The 23,416-nt window shown below is 37.7% G+C and overlaps 1 protein-coding gene across 1 annotated transcript in view; it reads left to right on the top strand.

The window, feature by feature from the left end:
* The window catches only part of Hs6st3 (heparan sulfate 6-O-sulfotransferase 3), a 717,130-nt gene that overhangs the window by 430,181 nt on the left and 263,533 nt on the right, over nt 1-23,416 (top strand). The window lies entirely within an intron of this gene.

Here is a 23,416-nt window from a genome sequence, read left to right on the forward strand (position 1 = left end):
TTTGCATACTCTTACTCATCCTTTTTTTTTTTTTTTCCACCTTAGATGCTACCTCTGCTAAGACACTGGTCAGAGCTCTTAAAGCTGATAGGAGGTGTTTGTGCTATATGCTATTGCAATTCTGTGCAAAGCAACATTTTAGCAGGTATGGTGGATAGACTAATGGTTAACTTGAAAGGCCCAGCTGAACTGAGTCAGTGTGGCTCTGGCCATGGAAGACCCACCTGAGGACTATTGCCAATGGCATAAAAGGAGAACTGGAGGGAACGATTGTACGCTGTTAATTTCCTAGGAGAAGCTTGCCACAGCTAGTTTTCCTGACATGAAGTAGGCTGCTTTCATTGTCAGAGGAGCTCAGGTACTGGCTGTCGCTGGGGATGGCTGCTGTTCTCTTCAGAGGAGCTCTAGTCTTCACCTTGCCTTCAGTGTTGCTTCCTGGTTCCAGTGCAGTTTCCTCAGCTTGGTGGTACAGACCCTTCACCTGCCAGCACAGGCTTTCTAGCCTTCAGCACTGATCCCTGGGTCTTTCGGGTGCAGACCCTTGATATGGACTTGAAAGAGACATTGCTGTGGGATCCAGGCCCTCAGCTAGAGGCTCCGGTGCAAGGACAGATCTCTTGCGCTCCTCTGCATTCAACTTTTTGGGTGAAAATTACAAAATAATCCTATGAATTGTGTCCTGTACTAAATCTGTTCCCTTGCAATCTGACTACAGCAGCAAGTATTGTATTGCACTGATACTATAATGCACTGTATTTTTTGTCAAGAAGATATTGATGAAGATAATCCCAGCATTAACATTTACAGGGGCTGGGGATGTAGCTCAGTGGCCCCATTCCTGCCTGGCAAGTACAAGGTCCTAAGTTCGATCCCCAGGACCAGAAAAAAAAATCCAACATTTACAGTATATAATACTCATTATATGATTGACAATGTTCTATTTACTTAACCTATAGGTCTCATCTCTGTAGTCCTAGCATGTGTTGAGCACTTACTAGGTACTTTGCAATGATCTGTTAAATGATTACATTTTGAGTAGTGTTCTTCTGGGTAGTCACAAACAGCAGAAACATTTTCCATCTCTGATATATTTTGTTGACATTTACATGCTCTTAAACTTCCATTATTTTTTGATTCAGTTTTCTATGCAAAGGATAAAATGCCAGAAGACCTCTGATTATTTCATCATAATCATTTGTGTTAGAAGTCGGTGAACACGTTTGTGTGTTTGGCATTTTCTCCAGTCTTTGTGGACTGACAACCTAAATAATTTTCAAAAATATTAAGTGTTATCTCAGCCATTGCCACAATAATAATGCACAAATAATAATGCAGTATAACAAACTACCCACGAATCTAGTGGCGTGCAACAATAAGCATTGTATCCCACACACGGGCTTGTAAGTTGTCTGGAGTTCAGTGATTAGGACTGGACCCAGCCAGGTTTGGCTCAAAGCCAGGGTGAAATTACAGACTGTGCCACATGTTTCTTAGTCTTCCAGTGGGATACCTGGGTCATACTCCTGCTATGACTGGCTGAAAGCTTCCAGTGGAGTGAGAAGCCTAGTTCAGAACTGCCATTTCATTGGACAGAGGAAATCACATGACCAACCTGACAGACGTGGGAGAGAAATATAGGCCGTCCTGTCCTGTAGGTCAGTGTATGGGTCGGAGGGTAAGAAAGGGAGACACTAATCCAGTTTCCCATGCTGAGCTTTTAGATTTTCCTTAACACTGATGCTTAGATAATTGCAGGGGCTCACGCCTCCCTTGTAAAGTTGTTTTCTCTGATCCTTTTGGGTTTTTCTAAGAACCTTCCTTTTCTTTGAACAGATATCATCTCCTAAATATATTTTTATTAAGATAAGATAGATTTCTATTAAAATATAAGCAATGAGACCCGGAACATTCTGAATTTCTTTTAGATTAAGACCAGTCAAATATTAATTAAATATGTCTTACCTGAGGTTGTGGACATGAGTGCAAACTAATTTGTACTCCATTTTTGATGGAAAGTAGCTGGAATGGTATTAGAATTAAGTTGCTTAAAGGATGATATGCATAAAAGAAGTATATACTCATTCTCTGTAGTATATTTGGTCTATCATATCTGAACTTAGAAATTATTTACAAAAATATCACAGAAGAATACTATCCTGTGTACATACCTATCACTTCTCCCCATCCCGCAGGTGGTAAAAGTAAATTCCACAAATTTTCTTTTTTATTATGTGCTTGATATAAGTAGCAATTTATTTTGCATGAGTAGTTAACTGTACATATAAGTTGTAAATGTTAGAATGTCTAGATTAAGACAGCAATAGTTCAGTTCTTCATGTATATTATGTTCCTATTAAAAGCAACTACTAGGTAAAAAGAAAATGTCTAAAAGCATTTTTAAAATTCTTATTTATTAGGTCTATTTTTTAATACCTATTCTTCATTTAAAGTCATCTTATAATCTTCATATTTTATGAAATAGCAGTCATACTAAAATCATTTTACCTATTTCTAAAAAAGACAGCTTTCTATGTCCTGGAACATTATTTCAATGCTTTCTATATACAAGGCTTTAGAAAACATTTATTTTCATACTTCGGCTGAAATGACTCTAGAGTAGACAGTTTATGATCCAAATATGTGCATTCTGTTTTACCCTTTTTTATTGATAAGTTGTCTAAAACGATAAAGCACTTGTTTCAAAGCTATCTGCTTAGCACAAGGCAATGGAGTTCATTTTCCCTGGCTTTCAGAAGATGTGTTCTTAGGGGCAGAGCACAGAAAAGCCTGAGAATCCTGTGGGTTTAAAATAAGGTTGATGCTGCATTTGAATTACTTTGCTAATGACTGGTGGTCTCAGTTCTCATTCATGCTAACATTTTCCTAGTTGCTTCTAGAAAATTGTTATAATGTTTCATCATATATCTTAGAGAAGAATTGTGGCTTCTTTCAATAATCCATCCCCTATACAATGTGACAGAAATTGGAGGGCTGGATCTTGTGTCTGTGCTTTGAAACCATGTATCCAAACTGCCGTCTTTTTGTGTGTTAATCTACCCTTAGAAGGCAGAGGGCCAAATGGAGGGATGTTTGGGGCCATGTTCCAACTAGTGGGCATTTATTGAGTTCCAGCCATTTGGCTAGTAATGAGCAGGCCATGGTAGGGTTTCTAACGCTGAGTAACAAATAGTCCTGCCCGCCAGCAATTTACACTTATTTGGTGAGGTAGTATTTGTTTGTCCATTCATAGTTCAAGAGGTAATACAGTGTAGTGAATATAACCACACAGTCTAGAGTCCATATGCCATCTGTGGGAGATGCTATTTATGGAGCTTTAAAGAAATTGACATTATTGTATCTCAATTTCCTCAGTTAAAATGTAGGAAAAATAGTAACTCTGATCACATAAAATTCTTCTGAAAAATGGAGTTCTGTTGATTATTGGCTGCATATTACCAAATTATAGGCATGTATACTTAAATCTTGCTTTAGAACATTTAGATATTATTTTTGACTCTTCAAAATGAAAACTGAAGGATTATTTGATTTTCCTCAGTCTCCTGTCTCTGTCTTCCAGTTGCTCTTTTATTATTATATTTAGCAATTCTATTGATTACCTTATAGTTATCTATTTGAATCTCTATTTGTGTTCCATCACATTTGGGTGACATTTCATGATTCCTCACTACAAAAATTGTAAGAAATACATTTAGACTTTTCTCTGTCTCTTCTTCTAAGTCCCACATTCTGTCAACTTTATATATCATCAAGATTTACAAATGTCACTCAATTTCTGAAACTGTAATGTAAATTTTTTGTATCCAAGAAAATTCTGAAATTATTTAAAAAGTTATCAGCATCTATATTATTGCAAAAATGTGACTCACTAAAGGATCAAATAGGAATTGATTTTGCTGAACTATAGAGGTTGGTATCTATTATCGTATACTACTTAGGGGACAATATTGTGGGCTTCAAGCTCAAATATACTTTCATTTTAAGGACAACATTAAGTGTTCAAGAGCACACTCCTTCTCATTCAATTTCTGATGACTTCCTTGACTAAATTATTTATTTTTAATGTGATTATTTCAAATTACCTTTTAAATATACTTCATCATATGATTATGATTAATAGCTCTAGAGAGAGTGTGTGTTTTCCTGAATCTACTTTACATTTTAAGATGTTCGTCCTCTAGCTTGCCCATCTCTCATCCCAGTGTTGGGTTCTGTCTGTGGCTATGAATCATTCAGGGAGCTGTTCTCACGAATGCCCTGAGTAATGGCTCCTATTTCCAGGAATCTCTGATATTATTTTTCTTTGCCTTTTTTGGAGGGGTAACTTTATTCTTATTCAAAGGGTATTTTTGAGCATCCACTCTGTACAAAACACTGTTGTAAGCATTTATGATACACTTGTGGGTAAAACAGATGAAAACTTTGTCTTTATGAAACTTGCATTACAGCGAAGAAAACAAAATAAACAATAAAAATGGAAGAATTACATAGACATGTCAGATAGTGATGAGTACTGCAGAAAAAAAAAGACAAAATAGTACAGAGAAAGGGACACTAGCATAGCTGGTGATGGCAGCGTTGTGATTTTAAAAATATATAGACTATATTTTAATACAATTTTGTAGAAAAATGGGACAAAAAGCACAGCATTCTAATGCATTGTCTCTTCAGTTTCCTTTATTGTGGTATACTTCTATCATCTATCTACTGTTACAGTATCATGCAGCATAGTTTCACTGCCACTAAAATCTCCTGTTATCTATTTATCTATCTCTTCTTTTCTGAGTATCTTAGATGACCACTGCTCTTCTTCTTCCTATAGTTTTGTCATATATTTGAGATTACAATCTTTAGTCTTTCTAGATTGACTCTTTTCACTTAGCAAAACTTATTTAAGATTCCTCCATGTCTTTTTTGTGGCTTGTCAGCTCATATCATTTTATTGATGGTTTCATTTTTTAACAAGGTGAGCAATGGGTGTCTCATTGTTAGAGAATCTCTCTCTGTCTCATAACTTCTGAAAGTGTACCTGGGAGGAAGATTATCTGAACCTAGAATCCTGGAGCATTTTAAGGTTTTATCTCACACTTAACTGACAATTTGGGTTGGCACAGCATTCTAGAAGAGTGAAATATCTCCTCAGAACTTTGACTGCACCATTCCATTGTCCTTTAGCATCCAGTGTTGATGCTGAAAAGTCCAATATTCATTACTCAGATAATCTTCATGTTTTCTTTTCCTTTGAACATTTTTGGGTTTTCTGCTAATCTTGATTGTTCTGATATCTCACAAAGATGTGCCAAAGTACTGGGTCTTTTGATTTTACTCTGGTTTAAAATTTTTTTTTCTGTTATTTATTTGATTATGTTCTCACCACCATTTTATTTTTCTTTCTGGAACTCCTATTAATCTTCCTAGACTGAATCTTTTCCTCCTTTAAATTTTATCTCTCATTTTATGTCATTGCCTCCTACTGTATCTCCACTCTAGGGCTAAAAACTATCCCTACCTTTTTAGTAGAATTTTAATTTTATAATTATATATTTATAATTATGAGATAATTTCTTGATTGCTTTTCTTGATTGCTTATACATAATTCCTTTTCATAACATCCTACTCTTAGCTGATGGTGGCCTTATCTTCTCCAATCTCTACCAAGATAATTCATTTTCAAAAGTTCTTTGTTGCCAGAATATTTATTCCAATATTAATTACATTCAGGGTATTTGAGTGTGAAATAGTCCAGCCACTTGACCCTCAGTTCCTCTCTCTACCCATGCTAGTTTTCCATAGACAGATTGTTTAATTTCTGTTTAAAAAGAAGGGAAGAGGTTTTACTTAGTTTATTTTTCCTAGAGATGAATTCGGGGAAGCTTATGGTTGGAATCTGCTGGGTGGAAGATTGAGGTTAAAGTCTGGTTGATTTCTATAATCATCTATCTTGGTTTCTGTTACATCCCCCCCCCCCCACATTACTAGTAGATTCTAAACTGTGTTATTACCCTAGGGCCTCTGCTGAGGCTCTTACCCCTCCTAACAATTTACTGAAGTGAATAATGTTTCGATATAGACACAAACACACACCCCACCTCAATTTCAGATCTTTAGAGATTGGTTTGGTTATCTATTATTTCAGATCTAATCTGTGACTTTGAAAGAACATCAATTGCAATTATTATTCTGCCTAATTAGGATGTTTTTGTTTCATTGTCAAGTTTTGTGTATAATGTACCTATTAGTTACAAGTGTGATGAACACCAGTAAATGACAGCAACTCTAAGCATATTAATTTACTTATTTGGCAGCTACTGATTGTGTAAATTATGAACCAGGCATTGTATTAGGTTCTAGTGAGAAAGCAGTTGCAATGTTCCTGATCTCAAAGATTCTGTACTTTCATCAACAAGATATACAATTAAGCCATTATGGCAATGGGGACACATGTTCAGGCATTGTTTAAACACAGTGGCCCATTGTTAGGCAAAATGAATGAAGAGGTAAGATTTTTCAGGAGGTTGCTGAGTTGAATTTGGCATAATTGGAAGTTAGCCAGGAAGAAAGAAAATGTTGTATATTCTGAATGAATGTGGGGCTCTGCTAATGGAACAGAGAATCTTGATTCAGGGAAGTGGAACTTGGTCAGTGTTGAGCATATATGGCACATCTGGGAAGGCGAAGACAAAAAGAGGGCACAGAACCAGGGAGAACAGAGGAGCTCAGCCACAAGGAACCTGTATGATGTACCACTGACAAGCTTGGGATTTATCCTGAGGACAAGATGCCCCAGTGAAGGACTTAGACGAGTGGCAAAAGGTCTAAAGGAGCAGGGGAAGTGGGGGGGGGGGGTAGGGGAAAGGGAAGAAGGGAAAAGAAAAAATACAAGAAAAGGAAAAAAATGAAAACAAATTATTTGTAAATAGGGAAGGGTGGGCTGGGGGAATGGGGAAAAAATAAGAACCAAGATACATCATGTAAAGGTACAAGATCCCAAAGATGAATGTAGCTGTATTGTATACCTAAAATGTACCAATAAATAAACTTAATTAAAAAAAATAAAACAGATGAGTGGCATGATCAGAGCTGCATTTTGGAAAGGTCACTCTGGAATCCATGTGGAGATTTAGAATTATACTCTCCCATCACTGCGTGCTGCAGAGCAGTGGTTTTATTTCTGCTGAGATCCAGCAGAGATAGTTAAGGGCTGGGCTGCCTGCTCACCTCTCTACTCTAATCCTCCCCAACATGGTAGCTGTCCTTCTTTCCCTAGTACTATTTCCAGACGTTGGAGTAGAAGTGGTTAGAAGTGTGGGTCGATGGCAGCATTTTCATTTTCTGCCACCGTGGTATGAAGTCGATGATCATTTCCCTTATTTGGCTGCTTTGGGTAATTACTATTGTTGTTGTGATAATAGCGACTGTGCCTAATTTTTTCTTCAGGTCTGCAGGTATGGCAGACAGTACATGTGGTGGTCTAGCTTTCATCATCTTTCTCCAGACTCTGCTTTCCTGGACAGTCACTAACACTCACAAGTGGTCCTTGAGCCCTAAAACTGTGGCCCTTCTGAAAGGAAATATTCTGTAAAATGCCCACCAGATGACAAAGATTCAGTAAGGAAAAAAATTTTTAAATGCCACTAATGTTATGCTGATTACATGTCAAAATCATAATTTTAATTTACAGATCTAAATAAAATAGTCTGTTAAATCATTTTCACTTCTTTTTATTTTTTAGTATGGCTACTAACAAATTTAAAATTACAGAAGTGGCTTACTTATTTTTCTTCAACAGCACTGAGTTAGAACTCTCCTTTGTAAAATCATGTAGGAATAGATTTAAGGGATTTTTTTTTAAAGAAAAGTGAGCTAATTTAGTCAGATAAGAAGTGTTTATCTGGTACTATATTAGAGCTGTAGTGGAAAATAAAATACATTTGCACTCTCATGAAGCTTATATTTTAGTGAGGGAATAAACAATAAGTAAGCAAGTAAATACATAATGTCATTCTAGTTTTGATGAGTGCTAGGAAGAATCTGGAGAACAATGAGGGAGCAGAGAATTCCTGAGCCTTTGCTGGAAAATACGGAGCCTGTTAAAGATAGGGGTTATCAGGAGAGGCTATTAGAGGAGAGATCAGTTACACAGGGAGAGGGGCACAGGAGCAAGATAGGAGAGCTTTGCTGGTAGGAGCATCGCCAGCCAGTAGAAGAAAGCGAAAATGAGGCAGGTATGGGCTCCATGTGTTCAAGAAAAGTGAGAAAGCAGGTGTGGGGGTAGCAAAGTGAGGCAGAAAGATAGTCGGAGACGCTTCGGTGAATTGGATAGGATTGCTCTCAAGGTGCAGTTTACAAACCCTTGGGGATCCATGTATTGTTAGGGAAGGAAATACAAGGTCAAATCTATTGTACTGTGTTAATATTTGTACTGATGATGGAAGACAGCGGTGGAGCCCTAATGCCTGTCAAGGCAGAGACACGTCTACTACTAGTAGCTGTATGCTTCATCGCCATTCAGGACCAGTACTCATAATGCCAGAGTCACTTAAGAATGACTTTGACAAAGCAGCAAAATTGCTAATTGCCTTAAATCTGGAGCTGTGAGTCCGTCCTTTTAACATTTGTCTGTAATGAGGTGAGAAGTTATGTTAAACACTTCTGCTGTGTATCCAGATCCAAGGAGAAGCACAGGGGCAACTGATCTGTGAGCTTAATGAGAAGTGTTTTGGTGAAACATCATTGGTAATTGAAATACTGTCTCACAAATTAGGATTATTCAGATTTAGTTATTTGGCACATCTTTTCTCAGAAGTGAACTCATCACTTCAAAAGTGAGCTTAATCACTTCAAGGAAAACAGATTATATTGTTTGTTGCTAATGATAAAATTTGAATCTTAAAATAATTAGAATTTTCAGGAAAATATGTATTACCCTTTTTGAGTTTGACAGGTGCCCGACACTTAGAGATTCTACTGATGAGATTGTCAGTGGAATCAACATGTGTTTGTGTGGGTTGTTTTTTTTTTAACAAAGTGCAAGGTAAACTAATATATTTTATGGCCATACAAAATGTCCATAGATAAAGCTTCGGGCCTTACACTGTGACTAACCTTGAAGACGCTACCACTCACCAAGTTTGCATGCAGTGCCAAAGAAAAATATCAATAATTCTCTGAAAATGATATGAAAATATTCCTCCCTTTTCTATCATTTTTGGGGAAGCTAGAATTTCTTTATATCCTACCACCAAACAGCATGTCAAAACAGATTGAAGGCAGAAACAGATATGATAAACCAGCTGTCTTCTATTAGCAAGATCTGCAAAATGCAACAAAATGACATTCTTTTCACTAATAATGGGAGGAGGGTAGTTAGTGTTTTTTAAGAAATATGTTACTTAGGGCCGGGGATTTAGCTCAGTGGTTCTGCTGCCTGTCTTGCAAGCGCAAGGACCCGAGTTCAATCCCTGGTACCAGAAAAAAAAGAAAAAAAGAAATATGTTACTTCACGTTAACATTAAGTGGATTTATTATTACTCTTTAGAAACAAATTAGTAAATTAATGTTCTTAATATTTCTGTTTTAATTTCAAATACTGTAGATATTAGTGGATACAGCTTACATAAACAAAATCTCTTTGAGGTCCTCAATAATTTTTAGAAATTTAAAGAATCCCTTAGGCCAAGTTGACATCTGCTGATCTGGAGTTTAAAATTTGAGTTCATCCTAAATATAACTAGAACTTTGTAGGCAGAGTATCACAAAAGATGGCTTATATATAGACTGTTGCTCTAGTCAGTGAAAGCAAGAATACATTGGAAGAGGGGTGTGTGGAGGCCAATGGAATGCTCAGATGGAGAGATGGAGTCTTGGTGTGCGGTAGTTGAGGTAGATATGGTAGGGGTGCATTGGATTAAAAATATATTTAGGAAATAGAACCTATGAAACTTGCTAATGATGCAGATGTCTAATATTCTACCTCATTATTATTTGTCCATATTCTTTTCTATCTTTTGATCATAAGCATGTACGTATTTAAACACTTTCAACTACAGTGATCTTATATTTTATATTCTTCATCATTTGATTTTTTGAAAAATTACAAACATTTTTCATGTGGAGACTTTATCTTACAAGCTATCATATCCAAGTTTGCATATTATTCTATAAAACAGATGTGCCATAATTTTATGATTCTTACTTGTAAGATACTTAATTAACTTTATTTTTTAATATTATAGACAAATTATATTAGTATTTCCATTTATAAGGGCTTTCTTCTATTGAATTATTTCCTTAGTATAAATTTAGATGGAGGCATCCTTAACCTATTAATTACCTAAAAGCAAATTTTCCATGTCATATAATATTCACTTCTCCCTCCATTCTTCCAGAGGTTGATGATAAAATAACCAAGTGTATCCAAGTTTCATCTGTCTCAATACCTTGAGGAATAATTTGAATCAAAGCAAATATAAGGTAACAGGCTAGAAATTAGTCCTGGGCTTCATCTTCAAGTCAAATTGTTTGAAATTATAAGGTATTTAAGAAAATATGATGGATTTGTCATTTTTGTTTGTTTTACAAATAAGTTTTGGAGGAAGGACCTGGTCCACCGCACAGCAGATTTCCTCTTTTCCCACCATGATGGCTCTGATGTACTTTTTTCAGATCCCTGGGGATTTGTGCAATGCAATCTGAGACACCACGGCCAAGATAGTGCATGTAGTCATTCACCTCACAGGTAGCACTTACCTTTTCTGTGCTAGATATGGAATAGGAGCTGAGAATCCAAGATGAACAACTCCTTATTTGACAGATGACCCAAGTGAGAGGCCTTAGAACTTCATCTTAATTCCTCCTTTACACAGATGTTCTATAGCTGATCAGTCTTTTCCATCAGATCTTTTTCAAATCTATTTCCTCTATTCTATTTCCAATAACACTTTAGCTTCTATCATCAATCACTGGTACCAATACAATAAAAAATCCCTGTGGACTTCTCTGGTAATTTATCCTCAAACTGCTGCTAGTTTCTCATCCCCCTCTTAAAATAGATCTGATATTGCCAATCTCTATTTTTACAACTGTAGTTAAGGAGTGCTTCTCAAATCTTAATATGCATTAAAATTACCTGAGGTCTCGTCAAATTGCAGATTTTGCTTCAATAGATGTGATGATTTGGTATTTCTAAGTTTCATGTGGATCATAATTCAGCCTGATAATCATACTTCTGGGTAGTGAGCTTTCATCACTTTTTATTACTTATAAATACTTCATCTTCAGAGCATCATTCAGTGATGACCACAGACTATCTCCAATCTCTATTTTACCTTTATTTCTTTCTACATTCTCCCTCCACTCTCCCTTCTCGCTACCCTCATTATACTAGTCATTCCCCTAATAGATAGTGAATTTATTTGAAGTAAAGTAAAAGTTTGCAAGACCCTCCTTTCCCCACAACTTGTCCCCACAGGTAGGCTCCAAGAGATTCAAATTCTCTTGGCTTGGGGACAAATTGATGTCTAGGAAAATCAGATGTTGCTTAGATTAAACCATGTTTTATAGATGTACACTCATTAACTTTCAGACGTACTTTTGAAGGTTTTAATCTTTTCTAAGTAGTCACTGTAAGATCATTACAGACCCCAAACTTAGAAAAATTTTCTGGGAATCTCCTGTTTTGTATCAGCTGGATGCAGTTAGCATAAATTGCAATTCATAATAATTGCATTAAGCCCTGAACTGTTCCTTATACTTACTGCTGTCCCATTACAGGTCAGTAGGGCAGATGGTTTATATTGATTCATTAATGCTGTTGCAGCTGAGACCATCCTCTGGCCAAGACAAGGTCATGGGCCACTCTGTGGGCATCTTTACAGCAAGCAAGAGAGAAATGCTAGCTTCCTTGAGGATACAAGTGTTTTGGCAGCAGAATACTTCTGAGTAAGGAAAATAACTCAATGGCTGAAGGTCACAAAAGCTGGAAAGGATACTTGTTCTGAGAAATCCAAGAGATGTTAGAAAACAGTGTGTGGTTGTGTTTCAGAAGTACACTTGACCAGACATTACAAAGCTTGGCTCTTCCTTTTCTGGATCTTTCTATTATTTTGGATCCAGGTTTTATGAATTTGAGGAAATCACCATAAAAGTGTTTTCCTCACATGTGAAATGGACATTTGCCTCCCCTGCCTCCTGCTGAATTGTGAAGATGCAATAAGACAATGACAATAATATAGCAATCATTATCACTATTGCTTATCTCATAGAATTACTTTCTTCTATTTTTAAAGACACTAGAAATTGAGTGGCTAATATAGGCCAGTCATCACTGTTGGAACAATATGTGAAGTCAATAGTTCCTGCTGTCATTCTACTGAGTCTTTCACCATTGAGAAATAAGCACAACCATCTGATTATCAATTTTATTACAGGTAAAGCTAGATGAAGAACACAACTTGGATTTGAAGCCAATATATGATCCCTTCTCCTCTCCTAAATAAAACACATCTACCTGCAAAAGTTGATGAGCAGGCTTTCCCTACACCCCAGGTGCTGTGTTCCAAGCTGGATCCAAAGAACATTGGGCGGTCACCCTGTTCTATGGGAAGAAGACAAGATTCTGTGGCAAGATTGATGACTTACGGGTTACCCATTCTTCTGAGAGAAGGAAGTTTCCATAAATGGGGTGCCAGGGAATCTAAAAGTAGAAATGGTAATTTCTTCCACGAGGATTGTTCCATTAATTCTAGCAACTACACTTTGATATCCATATGATGTTTCTCAAAGAGAAATATAATAAGGCTTAGAGAGTTTAAGAAACTTGCTCAACTTCTTTCTGCTAGTGTGTATATGCATGATGCACACTCCCAGTTCTTTAGCAGTAACAAAGCAAAAGGTTCCATGGGCTTTTTGGCAAGAAGTAGGCTCAAAAGGAGTGTGTCCATAGCAACCCAAGATGTTCTAGGAAAGGCTTCCTGAACTTCAGGAAGTACAACAGTCCTGAAAACCGTGACCTGAGTTTGGGAACTAGGCTGTTAGGGAGAAGTTGTGCCAAGATAACAAAGAAGTCATTTCTTAATAGAGCCCGGGTTTTATACTACAGCACTGATTGAACAAAAGAAAGTGGGAAGGCATGAAGCATTCTCAGTCACACCTCCTGCCACTCATGACTGTCTGATGAGAAGGCTCTCGGCTGCATTTCCCAAAATGGAATCCTTTTCCAGGAGGTGGTCTGCAGAGAGCATTTCTAGGCAGGAGGTTAAAAGCTCTAACATAAGATGCATACTTAATGTGATTTTCTGCTTCGTTCTTCTTTAAAGATAAACTGGGGAGCTAATGTGTCAATGTTTGTAGCTTCATTCTCTGTTGTAATTGGATGATGTCGTTTGCATTTGAAATGGGAGCCAAGTGAAGTGAAACTAAAAACTTCTTAAATGGTGCTCTGGTTCTTGGGGTGGGGGTAGAGACTTAGAGACTGATGAGTTATTTGGACCTTCTGAGGAAAAACCCAAGATTTGTCAAGCTCTCCATGTTTATTTACTTAAAAACAAGCTTCCCATTCCTCAGAGTTTCAAAAATGATCCTGCATGTTATTGACAAATAATAATTTAATGGACAGCCTGATTAGATGGGCACAATGAATTAGCTGCCAGCCTGACAGCCATGCGAGCATTATGTTCTGTATCTGTTTACTCAGCACTAGGTGAAATGCAGAAGTCTATTGAAAATCAGATTTCCATGCTGCTTTGTCAAAGCAAATTTAATCAGAGCCAGAACATGCGGCATCCATCATTTCCACTTCAGAAGACATCAACGGGGCCCGGTCAGCAACAAGGAGCCTGGCTGCCATGGCTGTCCTCCACTCACATGAAAATTAAATTTAACTATAGATCCTTGATAAATAAGGCTGCTGAAGCCATCAAACATGATGACTAAGTGCTCAGTATTAAAGTAATCCCCCAGAGGTCCCAAACTGGAAAGAAGCACAGTCTCATTTGCTCTGGCCTTGAGGTGTTGGGCATTCACACCTCTGCTGTGGACAGATGAATATGGGCTTTAGTATACAGCCCTAAGGGGGCCAGAGATTATTTTTCTAGAAATCTTTACTTGGTCTTTGCTTTTCCAGAAATTTCCATTAGCGCTCTCACAGTCACTTACCCAATCTATCTTTTTTTTTTTTTTTAACATGCTTTCTTCCTTCTCTCATCATTCTTTAACCTGTTAGGCATTGCTTATCCAGCCCTCAGCATAACTATGATCTGACTTATTTTTAAAATATTCTTCTCCAGCTTCATATATTTTTCTCCTACCAGGCAACAATTTATGGGAAATATGACTGTAGATACAATCTTGTGGAATGCCAAGATGGTGAGTTGTTTGGGGGCAGGAACCAAACATCTTTGGTTTTTTTGAATCCCCAGACCCTGGAATTGGCTCATAAACTGGTATCAATGCACATGTATTAGGTGAATGAGTAAATGGATGTTCATAAAACTCAGTCAGATGCTCTCCTCATAGGATTTAGAGCCATATACAGTACTTCTAAATGTAAACCAGATATACATGCTGATTTCATTATTAAATGTCTCAAGTATAATTATGTCTACCTATTTCTTTGGAATTCAGTTTTGATTGGTTAGCTAATCAAACTGATCTTGAAATGCCTCATTTTTCTTACATTTTAAAGAATGCACTTAATCATATCTATCCCATGTGGTTATGAGGCTTAAGCACAAGAATTTATTAATTGATTAGCACAGGCTTCCTCAGAAAGAATCAATGTATGTTAGCCACTGTGATCATCATCATCATAGTTGCCATCATCCTTATCATGGTTATCATTATTTGTTTGCCTTTTGTTCAGCACCAGTCTTGTCATTGTCTTCAAAAACAAGGGGGGAAAATTAAATACACAGGAACAGGATATGAGAGAAATGCAGAACAGACCATACAGGCATAGAATTTCAACACAGGGCCTACTCAGTTGCCTGACTTACTGGGATTGTATTTAGGCCAACAGGGCAAGTCATTGTGGGCAGAAACTCTTAAATGACTGAGGAATAGTGTTGTCCATTCTATGGGTAGAATGGACACATGGGCCTGGGAATGGGACGTGAAGGATACTGGCCTTACTTGAAATGAAGAAAGTTTAGGGTTGGCAGGAAATTAAATTACATAGCTATGTGTAGACGTAAATGTCAAAGAGTCTTGATAGGTAGTGAGGGTTTATCTTTGTGACTTTACATGTAGACATGAAAATCCATTTTAGGCCCTTCAGCAGAAGTCATGTATAAAAATGAGTAATTACTATAGATTTTGGATTGAGAGGTTGGGATGTGGAAAATCCGGCAATGTGGGGATCTAAAACATCTCTTAGAGGAAGAATCAGTGGGCTTGGGAGATGTCTCAGTTACTTTTCTCTCTTTGCTGAGACAAAATACCCAATGCTCAAAGTTAATGGAGGAAAGGTTTATTTAGTTCAAAGTTTGTAGAGGTTTCACTCCATAATTGGTTGGCCCCAAGACAGGGTGGCATCACAGAGGAAAACAGTTCATGGTGGGCAGAAGGTAGAAAAGCAACAAGGGACCATCACAGCTTTTTTAATCCCTTTTATCTTCTCCAGGCTACTTAGGGTTTGTAACACTCACATCCTTAATCCTAGCATTTCACCATAAATCAATCCCAGCATTACACACTCTAGATCCAGCCACCTCTGAAAAAGCCCCACCTAAGGCTTTGGGGGATGTCTAGACACAAGCTATAATGGGGGACTCATCTGCTTCCATTGCAACATAGTGAGGAGCATGTCACTTCTGGAGCATCCCTCTTTCCTATGCTAGGAAGCAGGAAGGGTAGGATTACTTCACCTTCTTCCAAACTGATTGACTTGGTGGAATAAATTTAAGTGTTACTAATTGAGAATAACTCTACAGTCTAAGAGCACTCTGCATGTAGAGGTATATTTATAACTCCTTTTTAGACTCATCGAAATACCAATTTAAAAACTTATAGCCAATAATCAAGCACATTTTAACTCTCCTGAAAAAATAATGATATACACTTAAGCGTATCTTCATACTTAAATTTTCAACATGAGGCATTCAAGAAGAGTCTGGACTAAGTAAATACTCTACCTTTTTATCAGGTTTACATAGGAAATTTTTTGAAGTTGCTATGAAAATTATTAAATTATTTTTCTGGTATCTCTTGGAAACACTTACAAGCTTTGGCAGAAATTGTCATCTTTGGTCTAATCACATTTCCAAAGGCAGTTTACAAACATGTTATTTTGCTATTTACTAATTATATTTATTTGATACACCAATCACTTAATAGCCTCTGGCTGCATTTACAAATAGTATTGAAAAAGCTCCCGCTGTTACTCTTATAATTTATTATAGACAACATAAAAACAAGATGCTCTCTCTCTGCATGCATAACACACAAGGAAATGCTTTGAGAAAAACCCTGTACAGATCCTGAGTGATCAAATATAAAGGGCATTCTTAGCTGGGAGTTTCGTTTCTTTTTAGAGGGGTGAAGACTGTGACTTCTCTCCATCTGTGTTTGGGAGAGGCAAAGTTATGCATAAGATGATAACTTCAGTTGTCCATAGAAAGTGGAGAACTACGTCCTTCAAGGGCCAGCTTAGTGCTTGCCACTCTTTCCTTTTTTTCAGTAAAATTGGAAACAGGTAGAATGTAGTGTCTCAGGGTCTGTGATACACATAAGACTTTCTCAAGAGATGACTATGCAAGCAGCAGGTGATCCTGCTTGGAGACCACCCAACTGCATGATTTTAGAAGGATGCCAAGGGCCATTTTTAAACAGAGCAAAATTTCTACCTGGAAGTCCTCCCTTTTAGCCTCTCCTCATTTACGCAATTGTTCTTTAAATATTTATCAGACATTTTGTCTTTTGTAAAATGTGAGGAGCCTTTGTAGTGCTCATGATCTGCTAGTTATCATGAAACTCTTCTTTCTTGCCTCCAAGACCCAAGGAAGACTCCATAGCATGGGTTATAATGGAAGCCAGCTACAGCCACTTCTGTGTCTGTCCCCTTAGACATTTATTTTTCTATTCAGTCCTTCACTTCCTTTCATTCTATTATTTATATGCATTGGTTTTTTTCCTTATACGTTTGTGAACACCTCTGAGGACAGGGAACGTGTTTTAAATGTCCTTATATCGTTGACTTGCCTAATGACTAATTATGGTGCTATTTGTATTCACATTGCTAAATTCTATCAATAACAAGAAAGAAAAAAGATCATCTTAGCCAGGTTCTGTTAATTTCATTAATGTATTTCAAAAAGCAAAGACACTAATAAATAAATCAATGCTATAACTGATAAATTGTTGGTGGTAGGTTGAGTGACAGAAGTTGGTTTTATAAATGAGAGTGAGGGAGAGTCTGCCTCCATTTTCAGAAGCATATGGCAAGATAGAAGTTCCTCATGATGGAAGAGGCTGGTGGACATAGATGTTTCTTAAAGGAGAAAAATGTTACCAGAAGAGGAGGGCATGAAATAAAGGAACTCTTCCTTCTACCAAGAAAGCCCAAAGTACCTTCAATGTTATGCTACATATATAATGGATGCAAATGCAGTAAATGGTAAAGCAAGTGTAATGCTTATACTGTATACATCATAGTAAGAACAACCAGTTATCAAAACAACATTTTAAAGGAACTCTGCAAAACACTCCAAATAAAAAATGTGATTCATGTAGAAAGAGACACTGTTTTATTATTTGAGCAGAATCTGTGAATAATTTATGAAGTAATTCTAATCATACTTTGAGGGAAAAAAGACAATGGCCATGACATTCTCTTGCTGTGTATATTAATTATAGAGATTTCTTGCATTATACATTTATTAATAATTTGAGAGAGGAAAATAGCTTTGTTTTAAAATATTAGGAGATATCCTAGTGAAATATTTACATACATGAAAATTGATTTTTAGCAATATTTAAATCACATAGAAAATTCAAGAGTTAAGGAATATCCAGTTATCTCTAAATATTTGCCAGTGGAATTTGTGCCTGTTCTAGTTTCTTCATTAGAGTAGATTATATGGTAGAAGACTTGGGTAAGTGGAGATCTTGTGTCTCCAACTATCTATTATTTGTGTTTGGACAAGTCCCTTGTTCTGTGATTTTGCATAATTTAAGTATTTTCCTGCTTCCGTATTTCTATAGGTTATGATGTTATCTAGGCACAAGAATGGATTGGTCTTCCAAGTAGTTCCAAGGAAGTGTTTTTCAACAGAGGATTATATTCTACCCATCTAGGAAAAATAAAGGTAGTCTATAGAGCTTTACACTTTGGACAGACTGGTTGAGAAATAGAAACATAGAGAATATAGGAAAATTCAGAACTTAGGAAAAGTGCCTATCAGTTTATATACTGTAAGAGGAATAGATTCAATATGATATGATATGATATGATATGATGTGATATGATATATCTGTCAGGGCATGGAGGAATGCAAAAATGTCATCTGTATGCTGGAGAGCCAGAAGGTCCAGTCCAAAGTTGAAAGCCTGGATCTCACTGTAGAGTCCAGTGGGAATCTGTATTGGGAAGCCAAAGGGTCTGCATTGCGAGGCTGAAGAGTATGAGCTGGAAGCCTAAAGGACCTGGAAACAAACATCCAAAGTTGTTGGTAAAGCCTGGGTGTCTTAGTCACTTTCTCCTGAGACACAGTGCCCAATACTCATGATTTAAAGCAGGAAAGGTTTTTCTTGGTTCAGTCTGTAAAGGCTTCAGTCCATAGTTGGCAGGCTCCAAGGCAAGGCAGCGTGGTAAAGGAGAAGCAGCTCATCATAGGGCAGACAGGAATCCGCTAGGAATCAAGGAGGAAGAGAGATATGTACTATACCCTTCCAGGCCACGCCCACAGTGACCCACCTCTTCCCTCCAGGCTTCACCTCCCAACATCACACCTAGCTATAAACCCATCAGTGGACTAATCCAGTGATGAGTATCACACACCTCCCAAAGCCCCACCTACGAGCACCTGAGGCTTTGTTGGGGACATCTAGATATAAACATAACAATGAGACTCCTCCAAAGATGCAAGACAAAGGACTTCTTTCTTCTTTCCCTTTTTATTCTACCCAGCCTACAAGCCTATTGGTTGGTGGTACCCACATCCAGGGGGGCTCTTCCCTCCTCAGTGTGTGACTTATAAATCAATCATCCAGACACCCAGATCTGTGCTCCACTAATTTGCTAAGCATTTCTTATTCAAGTTTACACCACAATTAACTATTACACTAGCTTTCTTGAGCTCAAATTTGCATCTTGTGTGACTACAACTACAAAACTTACCCCAACTGAGGCACTTGTACAACTCAATTTGAGTACTCATTTTAAAGTTCATTTTCAAGTCTTTCAGTGTTTTCCTACCATTGAAATGCTTTCTTGGGATTGAAAAGAGACACTCTAATGGGTGATTGGCTGCTCATTGGTAGGTATTCAGTTATTTCTGAGTAACCATTCCTAGCTTCCAAAATTCATGGTGGCCCCTTTTGTATTTTGATACATCCATTGATTCTACCACACCCTTGGTCATCACCTTACCTATTGTTGTAATTTCGTGTTTCCTGTTGCATATGGCACTCAAGTCTTCTGTGTTGTGGCCTCTGTGATTCATTTGTTTGATCTTTTCCTGGAGCCTAGGGTCTGGGTTATTCTGCATATAAAGATATACAGTATTATCTTGGTTCATGAATGCTTCTGTTTGCAAACAATTTGGTTCACTAACAAAAGCATTAAGCAAAATTTTGCTTCCCTTCAAAACTCCTCACTGGGTGAGAAACACAACCACAGCCATCTTCCCCACACAAACACAAATGTGGCCATCTTCTTCTAAATCATAAAACAAGTCAAGTGTGTAAACTGAGGTAACACTGTGCTTTGTTCCTCCACTGTCAAGGTCTCTGATGAATAAAAAGAAGAATGTTGGGCATGGGTCATTGACAGACCAAAGGAACAGTGGCTGGTGGCTATAATCTCATCTCTACAGAATTTTGTTTTGTTTTGTTTTTGTTTTTTGGTGCCGGGATTGAACTCAGGTCCTTGCGCTTATGAGGGAAGCGGCGGAACCACTGAGCTAAATCCCTGGCCCTCTACAGAATTTTTTATGGTGACATCACATTGAAACATGATGAATGAATTTCATGGCCAGATAAAGTTCTGGAATTTTCTTGCAAGTTTAGCCTTGCTGCATGTTATAGCTTAGGTCTAAAATATCCCTCAGAAGTCTCATGTGTTCAAAGATGGGGCTTTTGGAAGGTGATTGGATCACAGGAATACTTTACAGTGGACCCTCAAGTTACAACTGGCCTGACATATGAACAACTTGGGTTATGACCAGAATTATAGTTTTAACTTATGAACACAGTCTTGAGTTATGACCTGAATGCCAGTCACTTGTGCTTCCAGGTGGTCTCAGGTACAGATTTAACTCTTAAAGAGTTCTGGAAGGAACATTACAATATCCTTTCCTGTGTGGGGTTAATTGAGAAATCCTGGGCCAATGCGTAAGGACACTGAGATCTGCCTGTACACAGGAGAGAGACTTTGAAGTCTGTGTAGAGGAGCCTGAGCCTTCAGTTGACCAACTTGAGTTACAACTAGTCCTCATGAATAAATTGAGTTCTTAAGTCAAGGGTCCACTGTACTTGTTAGTGGACTAATTCATTGATGAAATCATAGCTGAATGTACTGCTAGGAGGTGGGGCTCAGAAAGAGGAGGTGGGTTCCTGGAGCATACCTTTGGAGGGTAACTAATTTTTTTCTGAATCGTCCTGCTATCTCTGCTTCTGGCCACCACGAAGTGAGCAACTTTCCTCTGCCATGACTCTCTGCCCTGATATTTGTTCTTTGGAGCCTTTTGACCAGTGACTAAAATCTCTGAAATCATGAGCTGAAATAAATCCTTCCTCCTTGAAATTACTGGTGTCAGGTATTTTGTCCTAGCATCAAGAATGCTGACTAATATACTACCTGATAAGCCTTGACCTAAGATTTAATGATTCTTTGACAGTTCAACCCAATTGCTTTCCAAGTACTTTCTAGAATATTTTATGCATTTATTTCTTATAAGCCACTTTCCAAAACAAGTTCTACATTTTCCCATTCTTAGGTCTTTACAGCATTTGGATATACTATAAAATTTATTTTAAAAGTCCAAATACCTATCATGTGCTGTGAGTTCATATATTTCTTCCTTTTTTAAAAGCTTGTCTCTTCACCTATGTTTGATTCATTTTATCTGCTAAATTACAAGCATGTGAAGACCGGGAAACAGGAATATCTTCCAACACCCCCACCATGCCCTAATCTGACACAATATCCCGATCCCTTCCCAGCTAGTGTAGCCTTGATCAGTATTGTTTAAATTTGTTAATAGATTCTTTGCAGAGGATAATCCCCTAAACTGACATGTTCAGCTATGCTATTAATGACTAACACCATCACTCTCTTGTAACATATTGCCCTTTCCTTCACTTCACTCTGCTAACCAGTTTTGTTCTAAAATAAATCTCATGAAGGAATCACTTCTGTTTGCTTAGCTTGGGACATCTGAATTAGCCCTAGGCATTCCTATTTATTTCTGGTTCTGAGGACCTTATGGAATTAGATTCGACATGGAGCGCTCCACAGGGAACTGGCAGCTGGCAGCACCAGGATTGATGATGTACTGAAAGTATAGAGTAAGAGTGACCTCACGAATAGATTAATCTCGATCTATGCACAGATAGATGTCAGATATATTCCTGAGAGCTCTGATATACAGAACCGGAAAAATCTTAGAGCTGAGGAGGATATTAGCAACTGTAGTCCCAGGTTGACATTTTACTCTTAGGAAGACTGAGGCCACCAAACAAGATATGACATGCTCAAGTCACTAAGCCAATTAATAGGGAAACTGGTTCCTGAGAATGCACCTTGCTTTGGGTGTTTAGGTGCATCAGTTCTTCCTGCTGCTTTTAGGGGTTGCCACTTAAGGCGACCTGAAAGTTAACTAGCAAAATTGAAATGACTGTAATAAATTAACAATGTATAGTGCCCAGAAGCTGTGATTACAGGTGCTATAAAAATGCAAAATGTAATGAGAATGATAACTTACAGAGAAGCCTCTGAAAAGGGGATGACCTAATGTCTGCCTAGGGCCAAAGGGGAGGTGCTTCCTCAAATCAACCAATGCTGTGTGACCTTGTGGAATATTTGACCATTATGGCACAGTTTGTACCTGTGGAGGCCAAAATAGTCACCCAGGAGCCCAAAACACAAAGTGCTCTTCATCTGTGCTAACTTACTCATGAGAGTGATTTTCTTGGTAGACTAAAACTCATTGTATCATTTGATTTAAAAGCAGCTCCACAATTTAACGATTGCTTTACTTATTAAGCCAATAAAAATGTAGCATGATGCTAGTAAAGTCTCACACACACTAGGTTTTCTTAAAGTGTTTTGCTTTTGGACTCTTGGCATGTTTCATCAAAACATTTTTACCTTCTATGGATTAGTTATGCATATCTATACATATGAAACCTTTTGGTTCAAAGAATTCCCAAGAGCAGAAAGCTTTATAATAAATACTTAACAAACTGTATTTGAACAATTGCATAAGAAAGCAGTGGTCCCTGACTCATTAAGAATAAGACATGACAAAGGTACTTCCTCATATTTGTGAGTAGAATTACTAAATTCACAAATGAAGAGAAAAACAATGTAGTGCAGATAGAGTGTATCTTTCATTAAAATATCTGGCAGTTTTTCCACAGACATGGAAATGCTTATGGTGAGTAGGGAGAAGTTGGGCAGCATGATAATAGAGTGAGATAGAGTCCTTTGATTTAACATCTCTATGTAAAGTGTTAGATTCATGCCACCTTTAAAGTTATCTGTGGTCCCATTGGTATTTTTATTAATGGTTATGTAAATACATAATTCAGGGAAGCAATAGCCTCTTCCCCTTTCAAGAGTCAACCTCTTCTGGCTTATGGGAAAAGGGGAGCTTGGTCTCATATTGCTACAGTGACCAAGGGCAGTCACTTGTTCCTGATCATATTCTGATACCTCCCAACCACAGAGCCCAACATTTGTTATATCTTCTTGTCTGTAAACTTCAGCATGTGGGAATGAGTACATTCATATCCATCTTCCTATTGCTTCTCTGCGCACCTGAACACTATTCAAGTTTGTTCAGGGGTGAACAAAGGGGAAAAGATCAGTACACATCCATCTTTAATAGAGTTTTCTTAGGAACATTCTCTGCCACCAGCAAACCTCTGCTCCATCTTATTCTGTCTCTCAGCGTGTTCTTAGAGTGCTGTGTGGTAGCTGAGAGCCTCTCTGTACAGTGTTCGAGATGCAGAGACAAGG

Source organism: Heterocephalus glaber, unplaced genomic scaffold, assembly GCF_053883595.1.
Source record: "Heterocephalus glaber isolate CG9 unplaced genomic scaffold, H.glaber_assembly_v1.0 deba00001577, whole genome shotgun sequence".
In the NCBI taxonomy this organism is placed as follows: domain Eukaryota; kingdom Metazoa; phylum Chordata; class Mammalia; order Rodentia; family Bathyergidae; genus Heterocephalus; species Heterocephalus glaber.